The following is a 14,488-nucleotide window of genomic DNA, read 5'->3' on the forward strand; positions in this document are numbered from 1 at the left end:
CATCAGTTGGTTTCCATAAAATGAAAACATCAAATCAAGCCTGATACAGAATCAAGGATTTTCAGATTAATTTCCTTTGGGATTTAGATTTGGGTTTTTATGAAAACAATGGCTCAGCTAGCATGTAACCAGAAAATTCCTTAGAGGTTGTGGAACTAAATTTAGGAAGAGGGTAAAGAATTAAGATGCTGAAAGCAATGAAAGATTTAGCTCCTACGCAGGCTGATGACCCAATTTCTTCTGAAGGTAGAACATGTTTCTCTGCTTTCTGCGCCAACAGTGCCTCCAGCCTGCTCCTCCCACAGGTACCTGACTGCATGCTAAAAAGCAGCATCCCCTCTTGGCCACTGATCCAGCTTCTCCTGAAAAACAGGAAATGGGATTTATTGGAAGAGTGGCCAGAGGGCTGGATTCTAAGAACAAACAGCCTTGTCTAGGACATGAAACACTGGCCAAGCTGACATCCAAGGCACCCAAGATGCTGACCCGTGTACTCAGCAGCCTACAGGATGGGGCTTGAGGACTCAGCTGGAGGTCATCAAAGTACTGACTTCATCTACCGATCTCTCCTATGTTCTCAGGGCCATTGTGTCCCCTGCCCAGCAGCTGAGTAAGGCAGGGTCTGGGGCTGGAGGGCCAGCAGAACTGTGAGGAGGAGGAGCCCAGTGGACCAGAGTAAAGTAGGGAGGGAGACAGCCCAGCCCGGACACCGGGTAATGCAGCCAAGAAGCAGGCAGTGTTTGAAACCCAGGGAAGTGCGTTGCATGGTCTCTCGGGCTGACCCTGACCTCGAACGTTCCCTTCTCTCTACCCCAGCTACACTTCTTTTTTAAGAGTTTCTTTAACTTATTTATTTGAAAGGCAGAGTTACAGAGCTAGAGAGGAGGAGAGACAGGGGGAGAGATATTCCATCTGCTGATTTACTCCTCAGATGGCCACAATGGTTGGGGCCATGCCAGACTGAGCCCGGAGCTTCTTCCAGGTCTCCCCTGTGGGTGACAGGGGCTCAAGCACTTGAGCCATCTTCTGCTGTTTTCCCAGGTGCATTCACAGGGAGCTGGGTATGAAGTGGAGCACTCAGGTCTCAATCTGACACCCATAAGGGATGCTGGCCTTGGCGGCGGTGGCTTCCTCTGTGAGCTGGAGCACCGGCCCACCCCAGCTACACTTGACATCATGATGACCACCGAAGGGAGGCTCTTGGCTCCCAAACCCATCATGGGAGTCCATGAAAACTCACCTCTGAGTCTGCCGTCCCTCTCTGCCACCAACTCAAGAGCCCAAGAGGGCTCTGGTTCTTAACTTCCGCTCAGGAAAAGGGCTCTCATGCTTCTCTGAGTTCTCTGAACAAACCTACTGCCTCTTCTGTTCCTGAACAATTCCCGTGATGCTCAGGAAGGTAACATAAAGATCCTTTCTCAACAGCAGCCTGGAGCTTTGAGCCTCAGGGCCCTTCGAGCTGACCCTGAGGACATGCTAGATGCTAGAACAGTGAGTAATGTTTGACTTTCTAAGGCACTGAGCCAAATCCAGGCCTGTCTGACTCCGAGGTCAGCTCCAGGTCCCTGCTGCTCAGCCAACCCCTCTGCAGACTTAGGATCCCAGCCGCAAACAAGATGTCTCAGGTCCTGCAAGTTCGGGTCTCTTCCCCACAACATGAGCCCATCAGGGGCTGGAGCTACGTCTTTTATGCAGCTCGACAGATACTTCCTAATGTGACTTTGTAGTAAAGCTAATTATGTGGCTGGTGTTGTGTAGCAAGTAAAGCCGCCACCTGCAGTGTCCACATCCCATATGGGTGCCGGTTCGAGTACTGGTTGCTTCACTTCTGACCCAGCTCTCTGCTATGGCCTGGGAAAGCGGTGGAAGATGGTCCAAGTCCTTGGGCCCCTGCACCCACATGGGAGACCAGGAAGAGACTCCTTGCTCCTGGCTTTGGATCAGCACATCTCCAGCCGTTGCACCCACTTGGAGAATGAACCAGCGAATGGAAGACCTCTCTCTCTCTCTCTCTCTCTCTCTCTCTCTCTCTCTCTCTCTCCTCTGCCTCTCTGTAACTCTGCCTTTCAAATAAATAAATCTTAAAAAAAAAAAAGCTAATTATAATAAGCTGCAGAAGTCCTTATCAAGACTCTGGGAATAGCAATGCTTGCATATGATGGTAGTTTTTTAGTGAAGTTTGCCGAAGTGAGATAAGCACAACTTTCCCTCTGTTACATTTCTTTTCCTAGGAATGCGGTAGCTATAGGTGATTCAGGCTCTTGCTAGCTTTAGTGGGCTGCAGTTCTGTGCTCACCATCACCTCCACACATAGCCACCTCGGGAACAGCTCCCAGGATCCCCCCACCCCAGCCCACAGTGCAGACTTGTGGAGCAGCCCAACGCTGTAGCATGGTGTCAGAGTCATGCCATGGCCTAAATGTATCCTACAAAGCCCAGCACTGGAAGCATGTGAGCCAAGCTGGCACATTAATGCTGGGATGGATGGGGCCAGGAGCTAGTCTGGAAAGACATTACAGAGATGTGGCAGTCAGCTAGTTAATGAAAAGATTATATTATTTTCCTGTATCCTATCATAGCATGACCTTGTAAGGTTTTTTAAAACCTTGTAGTTTATGATATCTATTTTTTTGTCCTTGAAAAGGCCCTCCAAACTGTCTAAGCAACAGGCATGTGTAAGCTGGCCCTCCAGTAAAATTAGGAATCCAACAGTGCACAGAAAGTCAGGTCTTGTGGCCCTCACTCTGTTTTCACACTGAGGGGATGTTCTGGGCACTGGGAAGTGAGCAAAACACGCAAGCCCCTTGATCCATGGATGTCCCAGTGGCTGGGACAATGCCAACACTTGGCAAATACGTAATGAATGAAGACCTAAAGCTGATTCAGCCTAGTGGAGTCAGCTTCTCTGGGAGGCCCCAGGATGACCCAGGGGCCCTCCACGGTTACTTTCAGAAGAATTCTTTAACTTGGTTGGACAGGTGAGGAGTCTACACTGGCATCAATGTCTCCCTCGGGGCCTCTGCAGGGTGGATAGAGATTCAGCTCTCTCCAGACCTCAGCAGCAAGGGACCTAGTGTCCCTTGACCCAGGTTCCAAAGACATTCCCTTTGGCCTGTCCCATGACCTGAAATACTTCCAAAAGGATGGCTGCTTTGTGTGTGTGTGTGTGGCTTTTTTTTTTTTTTCAAATGCTCAATTTTAAGCCACAGGATCCCTGGCTCAGTAAAAAAAAATTTTTTAATTTACTTATTTATTTGAAAGTCAGAGTTATACGAGAGAAGGAGAGGCAGAGAAAGACAGAGAGGCCTTCCATCTGTTGGTTCACTTCCCAATTGGCCACAATAGCCTAAGCCAGGAGCCTCTTCCGGGTCTTCCCACATAGGTGCAGGGGCCCAAAAACTTGGGCCATCTTCTACTGCTTTCCCAGGCCATAGCAGAGAGCTGGATCGGAAGTGGAGCAGTCGGGACTTGAACCGGCGCCCATATGGGATGCCAGCACTGCAGGTGGCGGCTTTATCTGCTACGCCACAGCACCAGCCCCTCCATAAAATTAATCATTAATTACTTGTGTATGAGCAAGAACTCATCCAATCAGCTCCCTTTTCCTGTGATAGGAAGTGAAGGTTATCACACAGGAATAGATGGGACAGCACCCAAGAGGGCACCCATCAGTCAGGAGGCATCATAAAGAGCCCGGAGCCCAGTGTGTAAGGGACAGGTACAGAAAAGGAGACAAGAGGGCCCTGAGACCCTTCCATGGGCTACAGAATTGCACCTACGCACCCACTTCCCTCTCCAGGGAGAAGAGCCATCTCTCCCTCATGCCTCAGTGATCACCCAGTGGTCACCCCTGGTCAAGCCCTCTGCAGGGGCTGCTGAGGCCACCCAAAGGGAACCCTCTCTACACCTTGCTGACAGACAGACCACCTGCCACTCCATCTGCCCTGCCCCCCACCCCCATGGCTGTTAGCAGCACTGCCCGACTGCAACTTTAGGACAGTCCCCAGGGTCACCAGAGTGGGACAAGCGTATTTTTAGGCTAGTTGTAAAAAATGATTATTAAGGGGGCCGGCGCTGTGGCTCACTTGGTTAATCCTCCGCCTGCGGCGCAGGCATCCCATATGGGACCAGGTTCTAATCTCGGTTGCTCCTCTTCCAGTCCAGCTCTCTGCTGTGGCCTGGGAGGATGGCCCAAGTGCTTGGGCCCCTGCATCCGCATGGGAGACTAGGAAGAAGTACCTGGCTCCTGGCTATGGATCAGGACAGCTCCGGCCGTTGTGGCCATTTGGGGAGTGAACCAACAGAAGGAAGACCTTTCTCTCTGTCTCTCTCTCACTGTCTGTAACTCTACCTGTCAAATAAAAAAAATAATAATTATTAAAGAGTCCGTGTTGTGGCGTAACAGTTAAAGCTGCTGCCTGTGATCCAGAATCCTATATGGGCACCGGTTCGAGTTCCAGCTGCTCCACTTCCAATCCAGCTTCCTGCTAATGTGCCTGGGAAAGCAGTAGAAGATGGGCCCAAGTGCTTGGGCCCCTTCATCCATGTGGCAGACCCAGATGAAAGCTCCTGGCTTCAGATCAGCCCAGCTCTGGCCATTGCGGCCATCTGGGGAGTGAGCCTGTGGATGGAAGACCTCTCTCTCTCTCTTTCTCTCTTTCTCTCCTCCTATGTGTAACTCTGACTTTCAAATAAATAAATCTTTTAAAAAATAATTATTAAGGGCCGGCACCACGGCTCACTAGGCTAATCCTCCGCCTTGCGGCACCGGCACACGGGGTTCCAGTCCCGGTCGGGGCACCAGATTCTGTCCCGGTTGCCCTTCTTCTAGGCCAGCTCTCTGCTGTGGCCAGGGAGTGCAGTGGAGGATGGCCCAAGTGCTTGGGCACTGCACCCCATGGGAGACCAGGATAAACACCTGGCTCCTGCCATCGGATCAGTGCGGTGCGCCGGCCGCAGCGGCCATTGGAGGGTGAACCAACGGCAAAAGGAAGACCTTTCTCTCTGTCTCTCTCTCTCACTGTCCACTCTGCCTGTCAAAAAAAATTATTAAAAGGTAATATGTATGTCGTGGATTACAGGGAGCCCAGGACTTGAACCGTCACCTGTTGCTGCTCAAAATCCACATTAGCAGGAATCTAGAATCAGGAGCAGAGCCAAGACTCAAAGGCAGGCTCCTTGTTACGGGATGTGGACAATGAAAGTGGCCGTTAACTACTAAACCAAACACCCGGCCAGAGTAGTTTTTGATCTGCAGTTGGTTGAATCCATGGATGCAGAAGTCATGCACACAGAGGGCCAGTTGTATGCAAACACATTTTTAAAAATAAAATTCGGAGCATGCTGATTTTGTAGTTTAATCTCTGCTAGCTTAATAAGGGCCTTCTGACCTTTTTAATAAGCTGGTATTGGGGTCATTTTCTGTCATTTAAAAACCTTTGAGTCGGCCGGTGCCGCGGCTCACTAGGCTAATCCTCCGCCTTGCGGGGCAGGCATACCGGGTTGTCGTCCCGGTCGGGGCACCGGATTCTGTCCCGGTTGCCCCTCTTCCAGGCCAGCTCTCTGCTGTGGGCCGGGAGTGCAGTGGAGGAGGGCCCAAGTACTTGGGCCCTGCACCCCATGGGAGACCAGGAGAAGCACCTGGCTCCTGCCATCGGATCAGCGCGGTGCGCCTGCCGCAGCGCACCAGCCGCGGCGGCCATTGGAGGGTGAACCAATGGCAAAGGAAGACCTTTCTATCTGTCTCTCTCTCTCACTGTCCACTCTGCCTGTCAAAAAACAAAAACAAAAACAAAAAAACAAACAAACAAAAAAAAAACTTTGAGTCCATATACATACCTCCATTTTTATCCTATTTTATTTTTAAAGATTTATTTTGTTTGAAAGGCAGAGTTACAGAGAGGGAGAGACAGACAGGCAGACATACACACACAAATGTTCCTTCCACCAGTTCACTCCCCAAATGGCACAATGAAGCCAGAAGCCAGGAACTCCATCTGGGTCTCCAACGTGGGTGGCAGGGGCCCAAGCACTCAGGCCATCTTCTGCTGCTTTCCCAGGAGCATTAGCAGGGAGCTGGATTGGAAGTGGAGCAGTTGGGACTTGAACAAGCGCTCTGATCTAGGATGCCAGCATTGCAGACAGAGATTTAATCCACTGTGCCACAATGCCAGCCCGCCTACTGGTGCCCAGTGGTCCCTCTTACCCCACACACCACACTTCATCAAATTGGGTGAGTCTTGTTAGGTGACTCACGGCTTCCTGTTCAGGGTTAGCATCAGAAACACTCTCCCGAGCATCTGTGTAATGTTCCTCATGTATTATTCCCTTAAAATAGATTCCTGAAAGTAAGATCACAGAACATGACATTTTTATAGCTTTTGGTCTTAATTTTCCAAATTGTGTTCTAGGAAAGTTTCCAATTTCCATGCCTAGCAGCACTGGGGGAGGACGTACTTCTCAGATTTGTGTTTGGCTCTCGAGTATCCGCCAGTTTGATATGTGGGTAGCGCCAACTCTTGTTGCTAAAATGATCGCTACCTTGGTCACCAAGAATGTTGCCTATTTGTCATGTGTATCAGTTTATGTATTTCCTTTTTTTTTAACTTTTTCTTTATTTAATTTTAGTTTTGAAAGACAGAGAGACAGATAGAGATTGTCCATCTACTAGTTTACTCCCCAAATGCCCACAACAGCCATGGTAGGCCAGGCCAAAGCCAGGAGGCCAGAGCTCAATCTATGTTGTCTCTCACAAGAAGCTGCTTTGGAAACGGATGCGTCAGCACTTGAACCAATATGGAACATGGGTATCCCGAGTGGTGACTTAGCTACTGTGCCAAACACCTACTCTGGCTTGTGTATTTCTTATTTTATGTTCTCTGTGCTTCGGTATGTTACTTTAATGCTTGCCTTTATATATGTTCTTTGCCTACTTTTCTATTTGGATGTCATCAGTCTTTTTCTATTGCTGTAACAAAGTACCTAAGACCAGGCAACTTATAAAGAATTGAAGTTTATTTGGGGAACCGGTGTTCACTCCCCAAAAGGCCACAACAGCCAGGGCTGGGCCAGGCTGAAGCCAGGAGCTCCTTCCATGTCTCTCACAAGGGTGCAGAGGCCCAAGCACTTGGGCTGTCCTCTGCTGCTTCCCCAGGTGCATTAGCAGGGAGCTGATGGGAAGTGGAGCAGCCAGGATTCCAACCAGTGTCCATATGGGATTCCTGTGCTGCAGGTGGCAGCTTAACCTGCTACACCATAGCACTGGGTCCAACTTATCTAATCTTAATAACCTCACAAAGACCCCACTCTCAATATAATCAACATATATGGGGTTAAGTTTCCACGTGAGTTTCTGAGGAGACATTCAAATCATGGCAGGTCATTTAAAGGCCAGTTTTATGGCTTTCTTTAGGTAGGAATACATTAGCGATCTAGTGGATTTGGGCACTGGGTTCCAGCTATCCTGCCACTACCTCTCTGTCTTCTTTGAATCGATTTAACCCCGGGCACCAATGTCTTTCTTCAGACTGGGCATGAGGGTAGTGAGGAGAGGCAATCCATGCCAGGTACTTAGTTTACAAGAACTCTCTGCTGGTTCAAGCCCAGCACTAATTCATCAGCCAGGCCTTTCTGGGCAGGTGGCTAGCTCTCTGCATGAGGCCCTCCCTGCCTCCTCCCGGTCGGTCCATGTCCTCGGCAATCTCCCCAATCCCTCAAACCCTCCTCTGCTCAGGTAAGTGCCACATCCACTGGCAGGATGCTAAACACTCTCCTACCTGCCTTTCTGTGCCCTGCTCCCTCCTGCCCACACTCCAAGCCCCAGTTGTGCTGTGCCGCTCAGAGTTCCCTGAGTGAGAAAGGCTTCTCTCCTTGGTGTATTTCCCTGCAAAACTGCTGCTGCATTTGCAGGGCTCATGGGAGGCCTTGCTCCTTCCTGGGAGTGCCCCTCCCTCCTCACTCACAGCTCCCACCCTCACACCTACCACTCCTGCTGCCAATTCGGCACAATGGTTCTAGATGCTTGTTCGTTGTCTGTCAGAGACAGGCACTGTGTCTCTTCTCTCTGGAACACCCACAGTATAAAATCTGCAGAAGGAAAGAAGAGAGGACAAAGAAGGATTGCTCCGTGGCTCTAGATCTTATCATAAGAAAGGGCTCTTTAAGACTAATCCCTAGGAGCAACAAACAGTATCATGGTTGCTGGTGTGGTGGCCATGGCAGGGTTGTTTTCATCATCTGTGTTAAACCCGAGATGGGCAGACAAACTACTCTCATGACAGAAAGATCATCCTTGGGGCCAGCGCTGTGGTGTGGTGGGTTAATGCCCTGGCCTGAAGCGCCGGCATCCCATATGGGTGCCGGTTCAAGACCCAGCTGCTCCACTTCTGATCCAGCTCTCTGCTATGGCCTGGGAAAGCAGTGGAAGATGGCCCAAGTTCTTGGGCCCCTGCACCCATGTGGGAGACCTGAAGAAGCTCCTGGCTCCTGGCTTCAGATTGGCACAGCTCCAACCGTTGCAGCCATCTGGGGAGTGAACCATTGGATGGAAGACCTCTCTCTCTCTCTGCCTCTCCTATCTCTGCCTAACTCTGACTTTCAAATAAATCTAAAAAAAAAAAAAAAAAAAAAAAAAAAGATCATCCTTTAAGGGGGGAATTTCTCATTTGGCAACAGCATGCTGAACCAGAGTGGTTTACTTCTTTTTTTTTTTTTTTTGACAGGCAGAGTGGACAGTGAGAGAGAGAGAGAGAGAGAGAAAGGTCTTCCTTTGCCACTGGTTCACCCTCCAATGGCCGCCAAGGCTGGTGCGCTGCAGCCGGCACACCACGCTGATCCGATGGCAGGAGCCAGGTACTTATCCTGGTCTCCCATGGGGTGCAGGGCCCAAGCACTTGGGCCACCCTCCACTGCACTCCCTGGCCACAGCAGAGAGCTGGCCTGGAAGAGGGGCAACCCAGACAGAATCCAGTGCCCCGACTGGGACTAGAACCCGGTGTGCCAGCGCCACAAGGCAGAGGATTAGCCTAGTAAGCCGCGGCGCCGGCCCTCCATGGCTTCTTATAGCAGAGATCTGCAGTGCTAATTCCTGCAGCCAGCCCCCAGTGAGCACATCCCCGAATGCTGAGAGGGAACATGGCCATGGGCACAAGCCACCGCCACAGCAGCCTGGACTCTGCCATGGGGGATGGCTGTCCACGGTGTGCCTGTCCCTGGAACGGCTGCTCCCCAACAGTGGTCCTCATGTGTCACCGGGGACCTTGTTAGACTGCGGAGTCCAGCTGCCCTCTCCCAGATTCTGACTGGCGGACCACACCTGGGTTGACACAGACAATGCCAAAGCTCCACAATGAGAGAAGAGCTTCAGCTGCTTCTGTCTGGCTCAGGGGAGACACAAACTCTCCCCCGCCCTTGTGTAGACACAGACATCCCCCGACTCAGCATGGAAGGAGGGTGCAAACCAGAGTGTCAGCTGCCCTGCCTGACCTTGACCTTGCACGGAGGATCCACTTGCTTGTAACCTCGCATCTGACTTGTTCTCTGGTAAGGAGACCGCTTCTCAATTTGCCTGGGAGAGAGCAGAAGGGAGATCATTGCTATCCCTGGAGGGAGGAGCAGCCAGGGGGTGCTCCCTTTGGTTTGGTCTCTCTGGACTGTTCCCCTACCCCATCTGCACCTGTCATTCATGTATTTATGTGCAGAAAGGGGTGCTTTGGGGACAATCCAGCTGCAGTGTCCAGGGAATTTGGGAGAGGAAGGTCCTGACTCCCAAGAGGGCAGGACCATGAAACTATGCTCCAGCTTCCCACAGCTTGCTATAGCTGTCTCTCCTCTGCTTGCCAGGGAAGGTACCGGGGAAGGACCAGGAACCCTGGCAGAGTGGTGGCTGAGGACAGTAGACCTTTATAGACCCTGTATCCTGCACTGGGCTACACTATCCTTTCACAGTCCTCAGGGGGGTTCTGTGCTCTGCGGGGTACAGAAGGCTGCATCATAGAATCTCTCTCACCCCATCTCCCATGCCTGTTCTCTACCAGGTATAGGCTGGAGGCTTTGTGGACCAAAGGTTAGTGCCCTGTCTCTCATGAGGGTTCAGGTGAGGGGCCACAGGCACCCCTGTGACAGCCTCCCCAGGTGTGTCAGGGCCAGGCTAATCTCCAGCCCCTCTGGATGCAACTTCCACCCTTCCTACTCACTCAAGGAAGTTTGCCAAAATGCAGGTGAGAATGGTTTTAATAGGAGGATAATCTTAACTCTTATCCACACACACAGTCATAATCATGTTGTTTACGTGGCTACTATTGGCTTCAGATTGTTGACTGTTAGAGCAACCTACCTCTTAGGACACCTTGATGTGGCCAGAGAGCATGGAAGTTCTACCCCATCCCCCACCAGAGATGGGTAAAAGGACAGGTAGACAGCTGTGAGGAGGGGGAGGAGCCACTGGGGTGGTTGGCTCCAGGGAGAAGGAGAAAGTCCTCAGAGATAAGAAACTGCAAATCTGGGGCCAGTGCTGTGGCATGATGGATAAAGCTGCCACCTGCAATGCCAACCTCCTATATGGGTGCAGGTTTGAGACCCGGCTGATCCAGCTCTCTGTTGTGGCCTGGGAAAGCAGTAGAAGATGGTGCAAGTGCTTGGGCCCCTGCACCCATGTGGGAGACCCAGAAGAAGCTCCGGGCTCCTGGCTTCAGATCAGTGCAGGTCCAACAGTTGCTGCCATTTGGGGAGTGAACCAGTGGATGCAAGACCTCTTTCTCTGTATCTCCTTCTCTCTGCTGTAACTCTACCTCTCAAATAAATAAAATCTTTAAGAAAAATGCTCTAGTCTATTATTGGAGTGTGTACATTTGAGTCCAGTTTTCTGCCAAGGCAGACCCTGGGATGAACTGGTGATGGTTTGAGTAGTTGGGTCCCTGTCACCCACATGGAAAACCTGGATTGAGTTCCCAATTCCATCTTCAGCCCCGGATGTTGCAGGCTTTTAGGGTGTGAACCAGCTGATGGGAGATCTCTGTCTCCTTCTGCCTCTCAAACTAAAAAAATAAATAAATAAATAAAATCCAAAAATATTTAATTTAGAAAAAAAAGCACACAAGATTACCATGTTTACTTCTGCCGTTGCATGGTGGAAAAACACAACTCCTCACATCGCTGTCATCTACAGCACGTGTCACTCCCTCAGTCTCCCACCCTGTAGAAGTCAGGCAGTGCAGCTCCAGCAAATGCTTGTGATTTGATTTGGGAGCCAAGACCAGACAGAGTGCCTGCATGATTCTTGTTTTTCTATGATGGACAAAGTGGTTCCCCCCACCACCACCCCAGCTGTGGGAAAGGATCTGCTCGCGCATCGACACTGGGGGCTGAGCCAACTACTGGTTTCCTCACGACGAATCAGCTGTTTGCATGTTCACCCAGTCCCCTCCTCATCCCAGTTTCATTTCAAGCCCTTCAAAGACAACACCACTATCAGTATCACCCCTGAGAGCACTTTTTATTTTGTCTTCTCAGATCGGGAAGTTCATAGTCATAAGAAAAAAGGCTGAATCAGAATGACATGTGTGACTGCATGTGGAAGACGTGAACAGAGCAGGGAGGGCTGAGGTGGCTGCATTCTGGCTTTTTTCAGCTTTTTGTTTATTCCCCAAACACCCTTGGAGATGCATGAATCATTGCATCTGTTAATCTTCACGAAGCAGAAAAGTATTTTGAAAGATTGCTATTCCTGGTACTTTCTTCCCTTTCTATGGTTCTTCATTAAAAGGCGGAGCTTTCACTTCCAGACATGGGTCTTAAAACTTGTATCAGAGGGGCCGGCGCTGTGGCATAATGGGTAAAGCTGCTGCCTGCAATGCTGGCATCCTCTATGGGTGCTGGTTCAAGTCCCGGCTGCTCCTCTTCCATTCCAGCTCTCTGCTATGGCCTGGGAAAGCAGTGGAATTTGACCCAAATCCTGGGGCCCCTGCACTCACAGGGGAGAGCTGGAAGAAGCACCTAGCTCCTGGCTCCTGGCTTCAGCCTAACACAGCCCTGGCCATTGCAGCCACTTGGAGAGTGAACCAGCAGATGGAAGATCTCTCTCTCTCTCTCTCTCTCTCTCTCTCTCTCTCTGCTTCTGCCTCTCTGTAACTCTGCCTTTCAAATAAATAAATAAATCTTTAAAAAATAAATAATAATTAAAACACACACACACACACCAGGGCAGGCACATGGCCTGGCAGTTATGAAACCATAACCCATCCTGGATGTTGATTCTGAAGGCAGCAGTAATGGCCCAAGTATTTGGGTTCCTATCACCCATGTGAGAGACCTGGAGGGTGACCTCAACCCAGTCTCAATTGTTCCAGGCCTCTGGGGAGTAAACTAGCAAATGGGGACTCTCCTCTCTTTCTCTTTCTCAAATAACAATGAAATTCTTAGAAAATCAAAGATAGTAGCCGGCGCCGCGGCTCACTAGGCTAATCCTCCGCCTAGCGGCGCCGGCACACCAGGTTCTAGTCCCGGTCGGGGCGCCGGATTCTGTCCCGGTTGCCCCTCTTCCAGGCCAGCCCTCTGCTGTGGCCAGGGAGTGCAGTGGAGGATGGCCAAGGTGCTTGGGCCCTGCACCCCATGGGAGACCAGGAAAAGCACCTGGCTCCTGGCTCCTGCCATCGGATCAGCGCGATGCGCCGGCTGCAGCGCGCTGGCCGCGGCGGCCATTGGAGGGTGAACCAACGGCAAAGGAAGACCTTTCTCTGTCTCTCTCTCTCACTGTCCACTCTGCCTGTCAAAAAATAAAAAAAATAAAAAAGAAAATCAAAGATAGTTGCAAAAATCAAGGCTTGTATTTGCAAGCACTTCACGTTCTGAGAATAATGGTAGGGTACCGAACTATCAAAGAAGACTTAGAGTGAAAGGATCACAGATGTACACACATGTGACAGCATACCATTGGAAGGGCATGTGCTTAGCCTGTTTTCCCACCACTCTGAGAAGAGAGGAAAACTCTCCAGGTGGAGACAAGGACCTATTCAGCCAAGAAGACCCCACTTTAAAAAAAAGATTTATTTATGTATTTAAAAGTCTGAGTTACATAAAGAAAAAAGGAGAGGTGGGGGGGGGGCGGGGGGTCTTCCATCCACTGGTTCACTCCCCAAATGACCACAACAGCCATGGCTGAGCCAGACTGAAGCCAGGAGCCAAGAGCTTCTTCCAGGTCTCCTATGTGGATGGCAGGGGCCCAAGCACTTGGGCCATCCTCTGCTGCTTTCCCAGGTCATTAGTAGAGAGCAGGATTGGAAGTGGAATGGTCAGGACTCAAACCAGAGCCCATAGGGGATGCTGGCACTGCAGGTGGTGGGTTAACCCACTGTGCCACAGTGCAGGCCTCACCCTGAGCATACTGAAGTCCATCCGGGTTTGATGACTTCCTGGGCTGCACGTGTCCTCACGACAGGTGGAAAGGTCTCCAGCAGCAGGTGGGGTGGCAAGGATGGGAGTTTATGAGCTTTCAGGGTGCTGGTCTCTCTGTCCTATCAGTGCTGTAGACAGTCATCTATTGGGGTGCCTGCCCACACATAAGCCAGTAGCCCTATTTTTTGGGATGTTTCCTCTTTGCCTCTTTCAGCCTGTGAGACTGGGCTCTCATCAGCCAAGTCAGTCCTGGAGGAGCCCCTGCCCCAGCCACTGCTGACTGGGCCAGCTTGATAACAGCTAGGTTTTCTTATTCCTGTAGTTAGCATTGAGAACTAAGAGAAAGTCGAGGGGCCAGCACTGTGGTGTAGCGGGTTAAGCCGCCACGTGCAGTGCCGACATCCCATATGGATGCCAGTTTGAGTCCAGGCTGCTCCACTTCCGATCCAGCTCTCTGCTATGGCCTGGGAAAGCAGTGGAAGATGGCCCAAGTCCTTGGGCTCCTGTTCCCACATGGGAGACCCAGAGGAAGCTCCTGACTTCGCATTGGCACAGCTCTGGCCCTTGTGGCCAACTGGGGAGTGAACTAGATGATGAAAATCTCTCTTTCTCTCTCTGCCTCTGTATCTCCCTAACTCTGACTTTCAACTAAACAAATAAAATCTTTAAAAAAAAGAGAGAAACGGGGTGAGGGGGAGACCCATGAGTGTCAATTTGGAGCCAAAGATGGGTCCATTCTCTAATGTAGGCCAAAGGAAGAGAAAAACCCACCTGCACATAGGGAATAATGAATCAGGTGTCCCAGAAAGGCAGGAAGCAATGCGGGGGGGGGGGGTGCCAAGGCCCTGCAGGCTTTCTTGTTGGGGTCCTGCCTTCAGCCAGCAACATCTCCCACACCTTACAATGACTCCTTGCCACCGAATCCCTAACATACCTCCTTCTTGGAATGCTGCTACATACCTCCAAACACCAGATCAACTCTGCAGTTGCGAGCAATTTTCACAATCCAAAGACACGCATGCATTTCTTAGTACAGGAATACTACTTCCTTCTTGTTTGGAAATAAAAATAATAGTTGCATGTTCTGCTTTGAGGTAAG

At 50.7% G+C, this 14,488-nt stretch overlaps 1 long non-coding RNA gene across 3 annotated transcripts in view; it reads right to left on the reverse strand.

Annotated features, from left to right (window-relative positions):
• The window catches only part of LOC103345741 (uncharacterized), a 32,253-nt gene continuing 17,765 nt past the window's right edge, over positions 1-14,488 (reverse strand). For all 3 annotated transcript variants that reach the window (XR_016219149.1, XR_016219147.1, XR_016219150.1), the window contains 2 exons: positions 9,484-9,565; positions 1-362 (listed from right to left, as the gene is read on the reverse strand). This is a non-coding gene — a long non-coding RNA (uncharacterized LOC103345741). The remainder of the gene's footprint in view (positions 363-9,483; positions 9,566-14,488) is intronic.

Source organism: Oryctolagus cuniculus, chromosome 13 (assembly GCF_051225735.1).
Source record: "Oryctolagus cuniculus isolate XC-2025 breed Fujian yellow rabbit chromosome 13, ASM5122573v1, whole genome shotgun sequence".
Lineage (NCBI taxonomy): Eukaryota > Metazoa > Chordata > Mammalia > Lagomorpha > Leporidae > Oryctolagus > Oryctolagus cuniculus.